The sequence below is a fragment of the Rousettus aegyptiacus genome, unplaced genomic scaffold (assembly GCF_014176215.1).
Source record: "Rousettus aegyptiacus isolate mRouAeg1 unplaced genomic scaffold, mRouAeg1.p scaffold_m13_p_11, whole genome shotgun sequence".
Classification (NCBI taxonomy): Eukaryota; Metazoa; Chordata; class Mammalia; order Chiroptera; family Pteropodidae; genus Rousettus; species Rousettus aegyptiacus.
The window spans coordinates 32,613,087-32,631,813 of NW_023416286.1; the positions used below are offsets into that span (position 1 = coordinate 32,613,087).

At 30.1% G+C, this 18,727-nt stretch overlaps 1 pseudogene; it reads left to right on the forward strand.

Annotated features, from left to right (window-relative positions):
- The window catches only part of LOC118609300, a 107,125-nt pseudogene that overhangs the window by 26,259 nt on the left and 62,139 nt on the right, over positions 1-18,727 (forward strand).

The window sequence follows — 18,727 nt, forward strand, 5'->3', positions numbered from 1 at the left end:
GTTTTTATCTCCTTCTATTAGTTTTCTTGCTTAACGCAATCTAGCCACACTGAGTTCCTTGTTTTTTCTTGCAAATATAGGCATGCTTTTATGTCAGGGTCTGGGCACTTGATATTTCTTATTACCTGGAAACCTCTTTTCAACGGTATTTTTATGACATACTCCCACTACTTTAATATGGTATAAAGTGACTCAGTTTTTTTGCTGTATTAGAATCAACCTCAGTATTTTCATGAACTTCTCAGTGTTTTTATCAGGTCTAGAAGGTAATCCTCTTGCTCGAGAAATACTTGAAATAAAAACATTTGTTATATATCCTCTCTCTAAATTCAACATGCAATAATGAAACAGGGACAGGATAATTGTGTTAAATAATCCCATTAAAAAATGCAAAGAAAGGGAATCTTTTAGAAGCAAATATTTCATGGTCATTGTGAAATCCTATTGGGCCAATTTTGTGATATCATCTTATAAAGGGCCCCAATTTTTTGAGGTCCCCCTAATCCTTAATTAAAGATGTATTCTCCTTGAATGTATTTCCTCAATCTATTCATTTCTTTGGCTCTTTATCTTTTGAGTGTTCTTCCTTTTTCATCATTCTCCTTTACCACATCTGAAGAGAATAGTGGGAAATGTGTCCTCCTGGGAGGTTAAGCAGTTCTCTAAAACTGCTTCATAAAGAAGAAAGAAAATTTTAATATCTTGAAAAGTCTTCGTGCCTTTTTATACAGGCCAATAGTGCTTAGGCCAATACAACTTAATAAAAATTTAAGGTATCCTATTCACTTGATTCTATTTTATTTTATGTGCCACAAGTTACCACAATTTATTATTCCTTTTTCTCTAGATTTAAGTAAAAATTTGATGGCATGAAAGGCTTCATGGGACAATATCAGGAGTCTTCTAGGACCCATTGCCTCCAATTGAAAAGGGATCTATTGTCTTAATGACCACAGCCTTAATGTGATTTCTGTCTTCAGGCTATGATATAATGGCAGAGACTAAATTTGGCTCCCCCTGCCCCGAGTTTAGTGATTTAATGGGTATAGTTTTACTTTGTGTGAGTTCATTTTTAAACTCAAAATCCTAGAATTTCTGGTAACTCTCAATTCACTTGCAACATTCTTAGAGTGCCAGCTCTTTTCTGAGTCCAATTCTTTGCTACATTAATAAGTGCAGTTGCCTAACAACAATTACCACTACAGCTATTTGGTCTCAAAATTTTCTCATGCCACAAGTACATGTTATAATTTTTAGATTACTGCAGGTATAAATTATACCACATTATATGTGTTGCTGTTTTATATCCTCATAACTTTTCATTGCCAAGTCCTAAAGCCAATGGCACATATTTTGTAATAGAACAGCAACACTCCAACTCTGGTGCCAATGTCTCTATTGATCATTTTTTTTTTTTGGATAAAAATCAGCTCAAATTCCTTGTAAGTATAAAGAAAATTTATATGTATGCTTATGGCTATGCTGCTCTGGGAGTTCATCTACAGTCTGGAGAACATTGTTTAAATTTATGCTTAGATCCAGGCTGCAAATTGGGTCAGGTTTGTTCCACTTTTATCTGTTATTCTGACACAAGCCCCTATTCAAAGCACATTCTTCTTATGCTAGATATCAAGAAGACAAACTAAAATGTGTAACTACATTTATATCTTTGTAGAATTACATCCAACTACAACAAATCACATGGTAGACCAACATACATGTAGCAGAACAAAACTCCACAGTAAAAGGCACTTCAGTTGCAAGGAAAATGTGTGAATGTATAATTTTATTAGATGAGTAAAGAATTGCATTTACCAAAGCAGCATTTCAGTGAAATCATTTCAACTACCATATTAAAATTTAATTATCCACAATTCTCACTAGCTGCTGAAAGATTGCATCTGTATATCTGTTTATTTAGGTATCTATAATTTGTCTCAAACTCAATATAAATAAACATAATTGAAAATTTTTTACTTCCTACACATTCTTTACCAGACTTATTTATATCTGTAATTGGTATCAGCAGTGTGATTTGAACAACAAAGGAAGAAGCTACTTTGTATATGATTTTATTTTACTCTTTTCTCTAACCTGTAATCCATCGAGTCCTGTCTACTGATACTTCTAAAATTGATTTCATATTGTTTCCTTTTTCTTCATCTTCCTAAATATCAATTTGATGAAAGTCACCATGATATCATGTCTGGACTGTAACAGTGTTATTTCAGGAATTTAGGTTTCTCTGCATTTTTTCTGGTTCCTATGTTTCAGAGGTCAGCTCTCCATTTGACTGTTACTCCTCTGAAGGTAATATATATTTTATTGACATCCTTTGAGTTTGTCTCTTGTCTTTGGTTTTCGACAGTCTTGCTATGATTTTATATATATATATATATATATATATATATATATATATATTCTGCCTAAGAAGCTCATAGATCTTTGAATTTGGGGGTTTGCTTCTTTCCTTGGTTTTAGAAATGTTTTGGCCATTATCTCCTCACATGTTGGTTCTTCTCCCTCTTTTCTTTCCCTTAGAGCCCCTATTTATATGCGTGTTAGCCTGTTTTACTGTGTTCCATGTAGCTGAAATTTTTCCTTGTGTTTTCACATTTTTACTTTTGGTGCTTCAGTTTAGATATTTTCTAAGGACTTGCTTTCCAGGTCACTAATCCTATCTTGTACATTTCTTACAATTCAGTCAAAGTGTACATAATTTCAGACTTTATTTTGCCAGCCTAGAATTTCTATGTTAGTCTGTATTCTAGATTACCATTCTCATATATAGTGCATGTGATGAAGTGAACATACTTTGTTGAAACAGTGACTTAATAAATTTAAACCAATGTTATCATTTCCATCTTGACTAATTATTATATATAGTCAAAATGCCATTAATTTTTAATAAAACCATATTTAACAAATATGGTTTTATTAAAAATTATATAAATTAATATATAATTATATTGAGATATATGGATAAAAATTATGAATTTATAAGGCGATATATTCATATGAATGAAAAATTGGGGAACAGTATTTAAAAAGCATAAGATAAAGTACAAAAGCATTTAATGACACATTGAGAACTAGAGGAATTCCAAAAATAAAATAACCGAATTATAGTGAAGATAAGATTGCTAAAGGAGGCCCGAGATTTTATAAATTAGAATATAAAAAGAAAAGATAATTCCCGATGTGGTTACATGAACACTCTTAATAAAATATCAGTAAGTAAAATTTAAAAGATATAAACATCCTAAGGAGAAAAAAAGCTTATTTGTGTATTTTTCATTTAATATTTAAATGCTAAAACTGTTTGTAAAATTTTAGTATATTGTCTATAAATGATGTTGAAATATTAAAACTTTCATATTTCTCAATAATTAAAATTAACATTAATTTTTTAATGTGTTTTATTTTTACATATATTAACAAAGCTATTTTCACAAATCTCTGATAAGTAATGGACAATATCAATACATCTGGTTTTGAATTGACATGGATAAGCAAAATTTATTCACATTTTAGTCACAGGCAAATGCTTAAGTACTTGAAGATTCAAGTTTGCTTTTGAAAACTGTAGTGGATATGAAATAAGCAGTGTTTGGACATAATTATTTATTCTAAAACCGTATTTAATTAGTCGTGGTAAAATATTCCAAAAATAAGAAAATGGCATTTAAATTCATATACTACCCTGCATTTCTTCTATTAATTTTTATCCCATTTTATTAGAGATACCAAATGTTAAAATACATATAAAAATTGCAAAAATGTATCTGTGGAGGCCACTTTAAACCAGAGAGATTGTTTAAAAAGAAAAGTAAAAGCCATCTGTTTGCCAACTATTTATGTATTTACATATCTCTTTACCCATCTGTGTTCCATAGAACTGGGTCAGAAATGTTTCTTGTAGTATTGAATTTATTGTAAGCTTTATAACATGTTATTTGCTTCAATGTGGAAATCTTTATCTGTCATATTCAACCATGAAATATCAAAGAACAGACTAAATTAGCACTGAATTTCATCCTTTTTTTTTGAAAAATTAGAATTGAAAAAGTGAATAGCATTATGTTAAACCTGCAAAATATTTTTTTCATGTAAGTTACTATTTTACAAATAACTAGGCATAATTGGCAACATGTGTTTCCTAGGGTCAAATCTTTTAGCAAAATATTGTAGGGATATGTCGTATAAATATGACTAATATATTGTAAAGCAAGTTACTTAAAGCCATAAATAATCTGAAATGCATTTAATTCATTACTTGAAATACACGCTTATAAAGTTTGTCCAAGGCTTATTTTAAATAATAGTATATATATTTAAAGGTCATTATTAAGTAAAATATCAGATTAATCTTAAAATATTCTAATAGACACTTAGCAAACTGTAAATGATAATATGTTTGTTCAAGGTATAACTGTTTACAAGTATTTAAAAATTGATGCAAATGGTTTGGAAAAATTTTGAGAATTCCATATTTCATCTTTTTATGATATACAAAATAGAAACACTTCCTTTCCCAGGTAGACACAGAAAATAAATGCTATATAAGATCTAAAATTTTTTATTTAAAAGGGTAAATGGGGAAATCATAGTATCAGTTTAGCAGGAATCAGTTAAAGCTTAAATTTCTATTTCCTCACTTGTAAATGCATGAGATAACATTTACTTGGAAGGGATGCTTGAAATTAACACACAGTAGGCATTATTTATCTATACAAACTGTTATTTTTTTCTTCACACTTGCTCGGTCATAAATAGGCATGAGGCATTATTGTCCTATTTTTGTAACAAGAATATCAAGATAGTCTTATTATTAGAATCACACCTTGCCAAATAATATACATACATCCAAAATCTTGCAAAATCAGCAATGTATTTAATCTCAAAAGGAGTTTAAAAAGTACCAAGAACCAAGTGACTTGGAAATTTTTTCAGATTCTTTTGGTGAAGAACATTATGGTTACATTTGATTATTCTTTAGAAATATGTGAATTAAACAAAGTCTGTGTTTCCAGGTAATAAATGCCAGCCTATTTGGTAGGGACCCAAATGGAATCCAGTGTGTTGTGAATAGACTGTACTAAAAGGCCTAGGCCCCTCATAAACTAATAAAAAGAAACAATGTGTGAAATTTTAAAGTAGGAAATATAACTTCCACTTTTTAAAAAATTAAGACAACTTTTTAAGGCAGTTTAACTTTAAAGAAAAATTAAGGGGAAGATTTGGAGATTTTCTGTATACTCTCTGCCCCTACACATCTACAGCCTTTTCCATTATTAAAGTCCCCCAACATAAGGCAACATTTGTTTGGAAAAATGCATGATGGCATGTATTCATCATTATGGTATCATACAAGTATTGTCACTGCCTTAAAGTCCTCTATGCTCTGCCTATCCCCATTCCTGGCAACCACTGATCTTTTTACTATGTCCATAGTTTTACCTTTTTTGAATGTCATATAGTTGGAACCAAAATGTAAGTAACCTTTTCAGTATTGCATCTTTCAGTTAGTAATATACATTCAAGTTTCCTTCATGTCTTTTCACGGCTTGACAGCTCATTTGCTGTTAGTGCTGAATAATGTTCCATTTTGGGGGTGTACATTGTCTTTCACTATTAAACATGTTAACTGTGAGTTTTCAATAGATCCCCTTTAATAGTTGAAAACACCTCTATTCCTAGTTGGCTAAGTGTTTTAATCATGAAAATGTATTATATTTTGTCAAATGCTTTTTCTGCATTTATTAAAATGGTCATGTGGAGTTTTTTCCCTTTATTAATATGGCATATTACCTTAATTGATCATTTAATGTTAAACTAATGTTAAATTCTTGTGGTGAATCCAGCTTGGTTATATTGGATATGGCATTACAATAGTTTGTTGAGTATTTTTGTGTTTGTATTGTAAAAAATTGTTGGTCTTTAGTTTTTTCTGGGTGGATGCCTCTATCTCTTCTTGGTATGAGGGTATTACTAGCCCCATAGAACAAATTGAAAAATGCTCCTATTTTTTCTATTTTCATAACAGTTTATAGAGGTTCGGTATTAATTTTCCTTTAAATATTTGATAGAAATCACCAGCGAAAGCTTGCTTTTTCTTTCTGGGAACTTTTTAAATTATTCAATATATTTACTTTGTTATAACTATTTCTTTTTCACGAGTAAGTTTTCATAGTTTGTATGCTCTGAGGAATTTTCCCAGTTCATCTAATTTATATAATTTATCAGCATATAGGTGTTCATAGCATTCTCTTAAGATCCGCTTTAGTTATTTATTGTTGTTAGCGATGGATACTTTTCCCACTAACTTCCATTATTTTTAAACTATTAAGACTATCTAAATAACAAATCCAAAAGAATGTGTAGTAAATTATTATAAGTAATAAAAGTGATTATCAAGATTGTTAAAATCGCTGAACATAAAGAGTGGCATTTGTAAGCACAATGACAGATATTTAGAAAAGTAAGATTTATGATCAAATAACAAAGTGTCTAGGAATGTATTTAGCAAAATATGCACAAAATATTTTTGGAGAAAATTATAAAACTGCATTGAGAAACATTAAATATCACCTACATAGAGTGAAAATATATTACTTTTACTTTATGGAAGATTCAATATAGAAAGAACTAAAATTTTCCCTCAGTAATTTAAATATTCAATCCAGCCACAATACATATTTTTTTTAACTGTAAATTTATACATGCCCAAGAATAAAGAAACCTCCAAAAGAAATAATAAAATATATTTTTCCTTACCAGGTACCAAAATTCACCAAAAAACTATATTAAATAGTATATCAAGGAACTAATAAAAAAATCAATCAATGGAACAGAATGAACAGCTTAGAGTCACACTCATGGATGGATACTTGATATGTGATAGAAATAGTATTGCAGAAAAGCAGTAGTATTTATAATTAATTTTAAGTAAATTACAGAATAGTAGAATACTATGAGTTTGGGGTAAGAAACACTGTTTAAACAACATACAAATAGTATAAATGATAAAGGGAAAGGCTGACAGATTCTACATTTAAATTAAGAGCTTCTGTTCTTCAAAAGGCAGGTTATAAAATAGAAGAAAAGACTTTTAACACACAAAGCCTCAGTATGTGTATATTTTTAAATTCTACACTGAAAATTTTATATTTTTAATTTTTTTAAAATTGTGTGTGTGGTTTTAAAAATCTTGTGAAACAATAAGAAAAACAATTAGACAATAAATTAAAAGCAAGAGACTAGACTTTTACAGAATGGTAGCACAAGTGACTAATAAACATATGATTAGTTATTCAACATGTTAGTAATCAGAAAAATGTAAATGAAAACCTCAATAAATTATTTTATATTTAAATGATTATCAAAAATTTTAAAAGTCTAATATTAAGTATTAGAATATGTTGTTTGATGAGATACACATTGCTAGTAAGTCAAAACAGCTACAAGAACTTTGGAAAAGTATAACATTGCTTTGTGAAACTGAATATGAATTAATCTTATGATGTAACAATCTCACTACTAGGCATACACCACCAGATTATAATGCTACACAACAAATAGTAAAGCAATGTTTATAGGAAAACAAAAACTAATGTAACATTAGAATGGATAACTGGTATTACATATGTGCAAAGAATATTAACTGATAGTAAATATTAATATGTTAGCAATGAATATCAACTTGTATGAGACAAGAAAAGTGTTAATCATAGTTGTAAAACAGAACATAAAACCTATAGTACTATTCCATAAAGAAGAGTTCTCTTATTATAGCCAATTCAGTTTCAGTATGAATTTCCTTTAAGAAAGTCACTTATTTAGAGGGAACTTTGTCGCAATTATTTAAGGAGCTTTCTCAAACTATGTAATTTCTCTCCCAGCCCACAAAGTCCTCCATCAGCCAGTTCGAGCATGTGGATATGGCCACTCTAATACTTCCTTGACAATCCTCTTTCCCTCTCCCTGCTGTATATGCTGGATCAACTAGCAGTTTCAATATAATTTTGCTTCTTGTGCTGCATGTGTCAATGAGCTAATGTAGTATGTGAATGCTGGAATCAAACTTACTCAATTCATCAATAAAAACATCTAGAATGTGACTTTTGAGTCATATTAGTTGCCTTGCTATAGTCCCCATGAGCAGTTTATGATGCCCTGATATGGGTGCATTTCACAACTGAAATAAGTATTTGGATTTGATAATTCTCAAAAAGTGAAAAAATGAATTCTTATTCAATCAATTTTCAGTGCGTATGAAGAATCAACTTTCTAGGCACTAGAGACACAATTATGAATAGGAGTAAGTTCCTGGCTTCATGATACTTTACTCAATAAGATGACCATCTGATTCAATAATATACACATGAGTGGAGAATATTATCTGTAGACATCCAACATTGCATTCTTGTCTGTGTACCACAAACAGCTATTGTCAAAAAGTGTTATAGGCAAATCCATTGTAAAAATCAAAGTTAGTATAGTATACATATATTTTGGGTTATATATATCTTATTCTCTAAAATATTTACATCCAATTTTTATGCTGTAGGAATAACAATAAATATAAATATATGAAGAAAAAAACTGAACAATAGAGAAATAGTATATAAAATAATTCTATCAACTTCACTTCAGCAGAGAGCATAGCATGTACTTCTATTTTTTTACCATCTAACACAAAAAGGGAGATTTGGTCAGTTATAATATCAATACAGATTAAAAATATTTTTAATAGAAAAGTGTTTCACTTCTTCTACCATGTGATTCTAACAATTTTTTGAAGAGTGATTTCAAGAACATTTTCCTTGATGTTTTACTTTCATTCTAATACAGACAGGGAATTACATCACAACATATTATGTTTTATAATTACATATTTTAATGTTTCTACTTGTAAAATATGTTCTAAAAAGAACCAAAAACTCATTTAATGTATTGTTAAAGATACATTGCCCAAGGATGCCACAAGCAATATTTGAAAAGCGATTAATATACTATCATCATTTAAAAATGTAAATTCTTAAAAGAAGGCACATATTTTAAATTGAAAGCAATTTCTGATGATATAATAGGAATTTAATATAAACTTACATTTAGGCAAAATACAGATATGAACTATTCGAGTGTATGTTCTAAAGAAACTTAACTGAGATACATTATTAAATAACATCCTTAACTGTAACTGTGACATTAAAATTTGATATAAAGTATATTTTAAATATTAGCTTAATCATTCAATTTCCATAGGCCTTATTGAGCATGCAGAGAAATGTTTATTATGATAAGTAGTTTTTAAAATAGCCTACCTGAAATATAAAAATGAAGGCTTTATTAAACATTTTCTTAGAATATTTTCTTCCCCCTATATATATTTGACAATGCAGGCAGAAATAATGAATATATGCAGCATCTTCATCTCTATGCAGATGAGGAAGAGCAAGCTCTTGTCTTTGATTTAACATTCACAGAAAATCAGCCAACTTAAAGAGTAATATGAAAAAAATATTTGTGTCAGCATTTTTAGCATAATCATGTATTTCAATACAGCAGTGTAGAACTTAATGAGAATCCCTTCAAAATAAATCATAGCACTAGTGCACTTTTGCAAAATATAGCTCATCATTGAAAAGTTCCAAAGAGGGAAAGTCATTTCTGACAAACAATATATACAGACATTCACAAAGAAATGAAATGTGAACACGGTCAGCTTGTCCGAATGCTCCCTAATGCATTTCCAATTATCCACATTACAAAGTTAATATAGCCTGTTCTAAAAACAAAATTAAAACCAGAAATCTAGTGCCACAGAAACATAACACCCTTTGATCCTCTACTCAGTTCAAAGATATTGCTGTAAACAATCTTCAGTGTTTCCAAGGATATTTGTTTATGTATATGTAGATATTTTTTGCCTGAACATAATTTTATATTTATGAAGCAAGTCAATTCTCTGTAAATAGATATGAATGGAAAACAAATACTGCAAGCATCAAGTGTGAGTGGATTTTTGTTTTGATCACTTAAATTCTTTCTCAGCTTTATTTGTCTTTTGAGGAGTACTGATTCCTTCATAAATTATAATTCGTGCATCACTTGGTGAAATTTGATTTCTTTCCTGTATCAAAGAAAATTATCTGTCTTATTTAGAAGCATGAAGCCATCCAAACAATCTTACATAAGTTTAATTTTGACATTTCTTAATATTAGTTTGATTTATTGATTTCTTGGATTCTTAAATTTTCTAAAATGTATTTTAAATTTGTTACTACATCTATTAAATGGCTCTCCAATTTGTAACAAAATTTGACAAAGCTAGTCACTCTAAGGATGTAATAGATCAAGACACTGTGGGACCACCATTAAATCTAAATATTTTATTAGCAGCATTTTTTGTTTGTTTCACATAAGTGAAGAAGGCAAAACAAAGTGCACTAGATTTACAAGGATCTTCTTAATTATTTCTCTAACTTTTCCCAAATCCTGACTTTTTTGACATTAAGAGAAGCTCTCACATTTACACTCAGTTCTAATATACTTCACTATGTAGAGAATTCAGATTCTACACTGAAAATTTTATAATTTCTCTCAAAATAGACATCAAATTTGCATGGAAATGTTCTGTCACACATACTAAAATATATATGCATATATCATAATAAGGGAAGAGAAAATGTCCTAGATATTTAATATATAAAAAATGAGATACAAATAGAATATTTATGTAGCATAGTGGTGTGCACAGTAAACCTCGAAGGTGCTGCCTACTAACTCTATGCTTCACTGATATAAATTTTCACAGGAAATTTTTAGTGTTCAGCTTAAATATTATCATTTAATGAGACTTTAAGAACTGATTTGCATAATCTTCAAGTAAAATATGTTGGATATTCAAGAGTCATTGGGATTCTTTTTTAATACTCATATTAATGCAACTTCAAAAAAGACTGTTATGGCAACCAGACAAGAAAATATAAATACAGTTGTTAATCACTGTGTAATTACAAAATGTCCCTTGTTATAATCATGGCAATGTTATACTCCAAACTTATACTCATTGCTTTGCAGGTGTCTTCTGTAGTTTATTTTGCTATATCTTTTTAACATCTGTAAAATATAAAAAAAATAGCAAGATAGTCTAGTCTACAGCCATACCACCCTGAACACGCATATCTTGTCTGATCTTGAAAGCTAAGCAGGGCCAGTCCTGGTCAGTACTTGGATGGGAAACCACCTGCGAATACCAGTTGCTGTGGGCTTAAAAAATAAAATAAAAAAAAAAGGTGAGTAAATTTTTGGCACCTGAGCTATTTTTAACTTTGGTTGTTTTGTTGGGAAAATAAAATGAATGAAGTGTGCGCTATCATATTTTCATAATTTTTAACTAGGTATCAGAGTTAAATGAGAATATTTAAAAGTCATAAATCAAAATCTTAATAGATTTTTTTAGCTTTGCTTAATCTACTTTCAGTATCATAAAATTTTCCATGATTATTTGTTTTATTTTAGTTTACTAGTAAATGAAATAGGTGAAAATAATCAGTGAAACGGATTTGTTAAAGCTGGTAAATAAGAGATACTTGACATAATCGTAATTAGAAAAGGTGTGATCACACTTTATTTCAGTCATTTTATACATATCTTAAATGCTGTAAATTCAAAGATTTGAGTATATTATCTTTTGAATTATTTCAATTTTGCACTTCACAAATATTTTGGCTGGTTCTATTTCCATAGAGGTCTAATATAGGATTAGCAAAATATTTACATTAATATTCTCATTGAAAACTAAAATATAAAAGAATGAAATCGTTTTGTCTATTTAAAACCTGCATATGCTTATATGTAGATAACCTAAGGATTTATGAAACTGTCTGAGTATAAAAACGTAATAAAGTTTAGTGACAGTGGATGTACTGTGTATTTGGAAATGATGTGGACTCAGTCTTCATATATTTTTGTGGAAAGTACAGGTTAAATTTCTTAAGTTTGAAGATTAATAAGACTGAATATGACTAAAGTTCCATCACTTGATGGTTATGCAAATGAGTAAATTACTTAAATTTTTTAAGTGTCAGTTTTCTCTGATGTGAAATGGGAATGGATAATAATGCTTCTAACCATAAGTGGCCAATATGTGAATTTAATGTAATTATTAAATCAGAGAACACTGTCTATAAAACACCCTAAACAATATGTAGTCTTATATGATTTTACTAGTAGTGTTATGTTAAATTAAACTGTAATGATAAATATAAATAAAACTTGAACTTTTGTAAAATGGAATTAGCTGTGGTCTATAGCTCTCCTACCTACTTGCCAATGACCTTTGATAATAAACCAAATCTATCTGAACCTTGGTTTTTCAGCTGTACATTGTTATAATGCATTTCACAGGTATGAGGTTATTTGGCATGAATTATCATTTATGAACTGTACATTGATACAAAATACAATTTGTAAACTATGTCAATTAACATATCTTACTTATCATTAGCATTTGTCTTAGAACATTCATTTTCCAAATTTTCCACACTCACAAACTGAAAGAAAATAATTGCAAGTCATATATTTGATAAGGAGCTAACATCCAAATACACAAACAACTCATAACTCGCTATCGAAAAAACAATACAATTAAAAAATGGGCAAAGGACCTGAATAGATATTTCTCCAATCAGGACATACAGATGGCCAACAGACATATGAAAATATGCTCAATATCAACAGACATATGAAAATATGCTCAATATCACTAATTACCAGAGACCTGCAAATTAAAACCATATAAGCTATCACCTCACTCCTGCAGAATGGCCATCATCAATAAAAACACAGCGTTGGCAAGGATGTGAAGAAAAGAGAACCCTCATGTATTGGTGTGATTGCAAATTGGTGCAGCCATTCTGGAAAACAGTTTAGAGATTCCTCAAAAAATTAAAAATAGAACTACCTTATGACCCAGCAATTTCACTTCAGGGTATTCATCTGAAGAAACCCAAAACACTAAATCAAAAAGATATATGCAACCCTATGTTCACTGCAGTGCTATTTATAATAGCCAAGTTATGGAAGTAACCTAAGTGCTCATCAATAAATGATTGGATAAAGAAAATCTAATACATATATACAATGGGATATTAGCCATTAAAAAAAATAAACTCTTACTATTTGAGACAACATGAATGGACCTAGAGGGTATTATGCTAAATGAAATAAGTCAGAGAAAGACAAAATACCATATGGTCACTTATATGTGGAATCTAAAGAACAAAATAAATGAGCAAACAAAAACAGACTCATAGTTATAGAGAACAAGCTGATAGTTGCCAGATGGGAAGGGGGTTGGAAAGGTGAGTGAAAAACATGAAGGAATTAAGTAAAATTGGTAGTTACAAAATAGTCATGGGATGTAAAGTACAGCATAGGGAATATAGGCAATAATGTAATAATTATGTATAGTGCCAGGTGGATACTAAACTTCATAAATTATATATACACATATATATGTCTAACCACTATGCTGCACTCTTGAAACTAATATAATGTCAATTGTACTAGAAATTTTTTTAATTTAAGAAGACTTAAAAAATGAAAAATAATAAAACATCTCAGATAATAAATGTGAGAGTAACTAAGAAGGAGAGTGAAGGAACATACATAGTATAGTACTTCTGCCAATATTCAATTATTTTCCTCATTTCGTCATTCAATCTATCTACCTACTTGTCTTCCCACTGGTTCGGTATTTGCTAATTTAGTTTCTGCAGTAACTTTATAGATGGTAACTACTATAAAAAATGAGGACCCATCATTTATCATCTATCCAGTCAAGAATATATAGTCACATATATAGCATTATTAATAAAAAAAAGAATGTGAACAACCCTAATTTAATTGATGTCTTAGAAGCCATGAAAGTAAATGACCTTAATGAATACCTTTTAAGTCACTTGTATGTGAAATGGTTTCCAATTGCTTTCAAGATATTCAAAAGATGATCAAATCAAGTTGGTAGCTGATAGATTATTAGAAATATTTTTTTATTATCAGATCACTTAACATAGAACTTAGGAGTTCAAATAATTGTAATTCTCCAAAAAATATTGTTAGTAAAGAAAAGCTTTGTGTTTTTTCTAGTTGCGCAAAAATGGATGTTAAACAATATTATATACTAATGGATACATTTAGAAAAAGTTATATGAATGCCAGAAATGCTTATAACTCTGAAGTTACATTATTTTTAAATATTTAAATTTAATGTAAAACCATTTAGGATAAACAAAATGTGTAGGTGAGCTATATTTTTTTTCTAATTTATCTGAGTAGGGAAAAGAACAATTTGAAGTGATATGTCTTGCTTTATTTCATATATTGAGCCAAATTTCCCCAATACTATTCAACAGTCCTCTTGTTCACCATTATCTAACTACTTCATAATTTAGAACATTTATAAAGTTATAATTATAAACTGTAAAATTTATAAATGGATATAAAATAGATATGTGCATTTCTATCTTGCTTTATTATATTTATCTTTTCCTGGTCTAATAGTATTTTTAAAACATTATGGCCCTTTAAAATGCATTTACATATGTTAGAAAGAATCTTCTAATTTTCTTTTTCTTCAACAAAATTAACTTAGGTATTTGCAACATTCCTCTACAAAAAAAATTAGGGTACATTTTTAAAATCAATATGGAGCTCAGTGTTTAAATTGGGTTTAAATAAATACTCACGAACATAGCAAATCTCTCAATTTATTAAAAACATTTATCTTCAGTTCATTAAAATTTTTTCTCTATCAAACTTACACACGTTTTGTATGGGTGGTTCCTAGATCCATTAGAGTGGTTAATATTGATGTGAATGATTTTTAAATAATTTTTTAGTAAAGTTTTCTAATGAGTTTCTATGGTAGACAGGAATACATGATCAATAAGTAAATAATTCTTCAATCTTACTGCAAGTCCTAATCTGTTTGTCCAGAATCAGTGGCTTTGTTTTTAAGTTGAAAATCAAATATACAAGATACAATTGGCTACCACCAAGTTTATTCTAAAGGAAATGAGGCAGGTAACAGGATGCATAGTCAGGTTCTGGAGGGCTGGTGACTCTCAAACACATTACTCAGCATCCCTACCCTGCATATCAGAAATAAGGTTCTGTGGGTTTAGACTGTCTTAATTAAAGTAAGCCATCAGACCCAGGAAACCTTCACGTTTGTCTCATTAATTTTAGGTTACCCATAACTTAAAGTTACTCAATAATGAATCTCAACAGCGTGTTACAAATCTCCAGTTAGTTACAAAGTAAATTTACCCAGAGTCTCATGTAAGTGGATCCAGTATAGATTCATTGGGTTAGTGTGGCAAGGAATACTCGACTAGGGGCCAAATTCTCAGGAGTCCTTAGGGCTAGTTCATACCACACATCAGCTGATAATGCTTCCTATCCAATTCCAGCTCTATATGGTCTATATTTACCCCAATGTGTTTGATCAAATCATTAAAATTTGTAACACTCTTTTCTCTGCCCTAATATCCCTTTTTAATGCACACTCTTTTCTTTGCCTTACCAATTTATTTGAACCTCTGCAAGCTTAACAGTAACTACAATATGAGCTTGTTTTGCTAATTACCTTAACAAAAATTAATAGATTCTTTTAATATTTTCTGGAGTATTTTGCTCTATGGTTTATATAACATGTATCATATCAATTATAGGAACAGTCCACTCTATAGAAAGAATATAGTGAAAAGAGGTTTTATCAATAATATCTAAACACATTTCAGGCTATTTTTCAGGATATACATGCATGCATAAGAAGTAATTTCTTTAGACAATCATCTCTATTCACTATTTCAAGTTCCTCTTCTTACAAACACTCTTAGCATTATCCCTATCAATTTAAAGAAATATCCCTTCTCCCACCTTTGCTCTGGCCACCCTGATTTCCATCCCATTAATCACATATCCCAGCTATTCTGTGCCTTTAAATTTTATGTTCCCACTAAGGCTTTCCCTCAGGTTCCCACTTGGCTTGTTACCACACCACCTTGAAGACTTTGCTCAAATTTGTCATTGTAAATGAGATCTTCTCTGACTACACCATTTAAAACAATATCTCACTCGATATTTCATCCTTTATTTTCTCCATGTGTTTATCTCTATTTTACTTACTAAAAATTAAATGGTAAGTCCTCACTTAATGTTGATAAGTTATGCAACTTTAAGCAAAACGATATATAACCAATTTTCCCACAGGTTAATTGACATAAACAGAGTAAAGTTCCTAAAGCATGTCATCGATGTTATAAAATGACATTGAACAAAATATTATTTGAGAAACTGCTTTTCACTTATTTATTTACAGTGAGATATATGCTCCATGAAAACAGGTTTTTGTCTCTTCTTTTCCACTTCTGTATCTACTAGCATCTAGGGATGTCTTGGCGTATGGTAGAAACTCAATGAATATTTGTTTACTGTGGTACTTTATTATAACAGCCCTAGCCAACTAATACAGGGGGAAGTGTTTAGTCTTACATCACTTCATATAACATTGGTTGTAGGATTGTTGAGGTTTTATTAATTGAGAATCTTATCTTTTTTCCTAGTTTGCTAAGATTATTAGTCACAATATTAATGAGTTATAAAATTTATCAAATATTTCTTCTGCATTTATCAAGATGATCAATTTTTCCTTTATTCTGTTAATATGGAAAATCCTATTTATTGATTTCCAAATGTTGAAACAACCTTATATTCCTGAAATTAAACACAGTTGGTCATGCCACATTATCCTATTTATCACTGGATTTAATTTTTTAATAGTTTAAAAATCATTGTTACTATGTTCATAGTAAATATTAATTTTATAATTTTATTTTTTATATCTTTGGTTTTGAGATCAGGGTAAGGCTCCTCCAAAACAAAGTAGAAGGTACTTCTTCCTCTTTTATAATTTTAAAAAAAGTTATAAAAGATTGATGTATTTCTTCCTTAAATATTTAATTGAATTTACCTGTAAAACCAATTGAATCTGTAATTTTTTTTTTTGAGGAAAGTTTTTGATTAATAATTCAATTTTTTTAGTAATGCATTTTTAACTAGATTTGATTCTATTTTGAAGAATCATTGTTTTCTATGTCATTTATTTATCTATTTTATCTAAATTGTCAAATTTATTAGCATAAAGTTATTCATGATCTCATTATCATTTTAATGTCTATAGAACCCAGTGCTTTATCTAATATTTTATCAATAATGGTAATTTATTTTTGTTTTTCTTGTTAGTGTTTGCCATCAATATTATTAACCTTTCAAATTACCAATTTTTGACATATTCTTTTTCTTGGGTTTATTAAGATATAATTAACATATGTCACTGTATAAGTTTGAAACATACAGTATGATAGTTTGATATATACATATATATATATATACACATATGTGTGTGTGCGTGCGTGTGTGTGTGTGTGTGTGTGTAGTGAAATGATTACCAAAATAGGTTTGGCAAAAATCTATCTTTTCACATAGATACAATAAAAAGAAAAGTAGAAAACATTTCTTCCTTGTGATGAGAACTCAGAATTTACTCTCCTAACAACTAACTATCATATAATGGTGTTAGCTATAGTCATAATGCTGTACATTATATCTTAGTATTTATTGATTTTTTAACTGGAAGTTTGTGGCTATTCATTCTTCCAATTCCCTAAGCCTCTGCCTCTGGTAACCACAAGTCTGATCTCTCTATGTTTGTTTTTTTTGTTGTTGTTTTGTTTTAGATTCTACACGTAAGAAAGATCATATAGTATTTGTCTTTTCCTGTCTGACTTATTTAAGAATAATATCTTTATGTTCATCCATGTTATGCAAATAGTAGGATTTTCTTAATTTTTATGGCCAAATAACATTCCATCGTATATATACACCAGGGCTTCTTTATCCATTCATCCGTCAATGACAGGTAATTGTGAATCCTGGGGTTCTGGAGAATTTTTATTAATGTTGTCTTCCATTTTTCCTCATGTTTCACTTTATTCCTGCAGTCTTGAATCACAGAGTGGCTTCTCTCTGGTCTTTTCCCTAGTGATAGATTGGTAGAAGCTATTGCTATGAACATGATTTTGCTATGCTCATGTTTGGCGTGGGAGTTCCTGGCTTCTGGTCCAGCATCAGTCTTTAGATAACATGTGTGCCTACACCTCAGGGATGGGCCTCTCAGTGTTCCTGTCTCTGCTCCACCATGGCAAACTCTGCTTTATGTCCGATGTGAGCCTTGACTAGAAGGAAGTTATCTCACTTTTGCTCATGATTACAGAACACTGTTTAGTATTGCTGAGGCTTTCGGGGCCTGTTTTTCCTGCCTCTCCCACAAGGGCAGAAGATTTTGCCTTTGCACTTCTCCTGAATCAGTGGATGTTTGCCTTGACTTCTGGAGCATGATGAAAGTTTTTTCCAACTATTCCCTAGATGCAGAGATAGGTTTGACTCTATATCTGGGCAGACCTATATGCCAAATAATCGGCTACTGCCCCTTCGGGAGGGTTAGAGAAGCAGCCAGTATTCTTTCCCATCTCCGGTGAGATTTTATCATCACATGTCGCACATGTGCAGCACTAAGGAAACTCTTTAGTCATCTTCTCTACCCTCAGTCTTTCTATTAAAAATAGTGAAAATGAGTGTAAAAGAGTTAGCAATT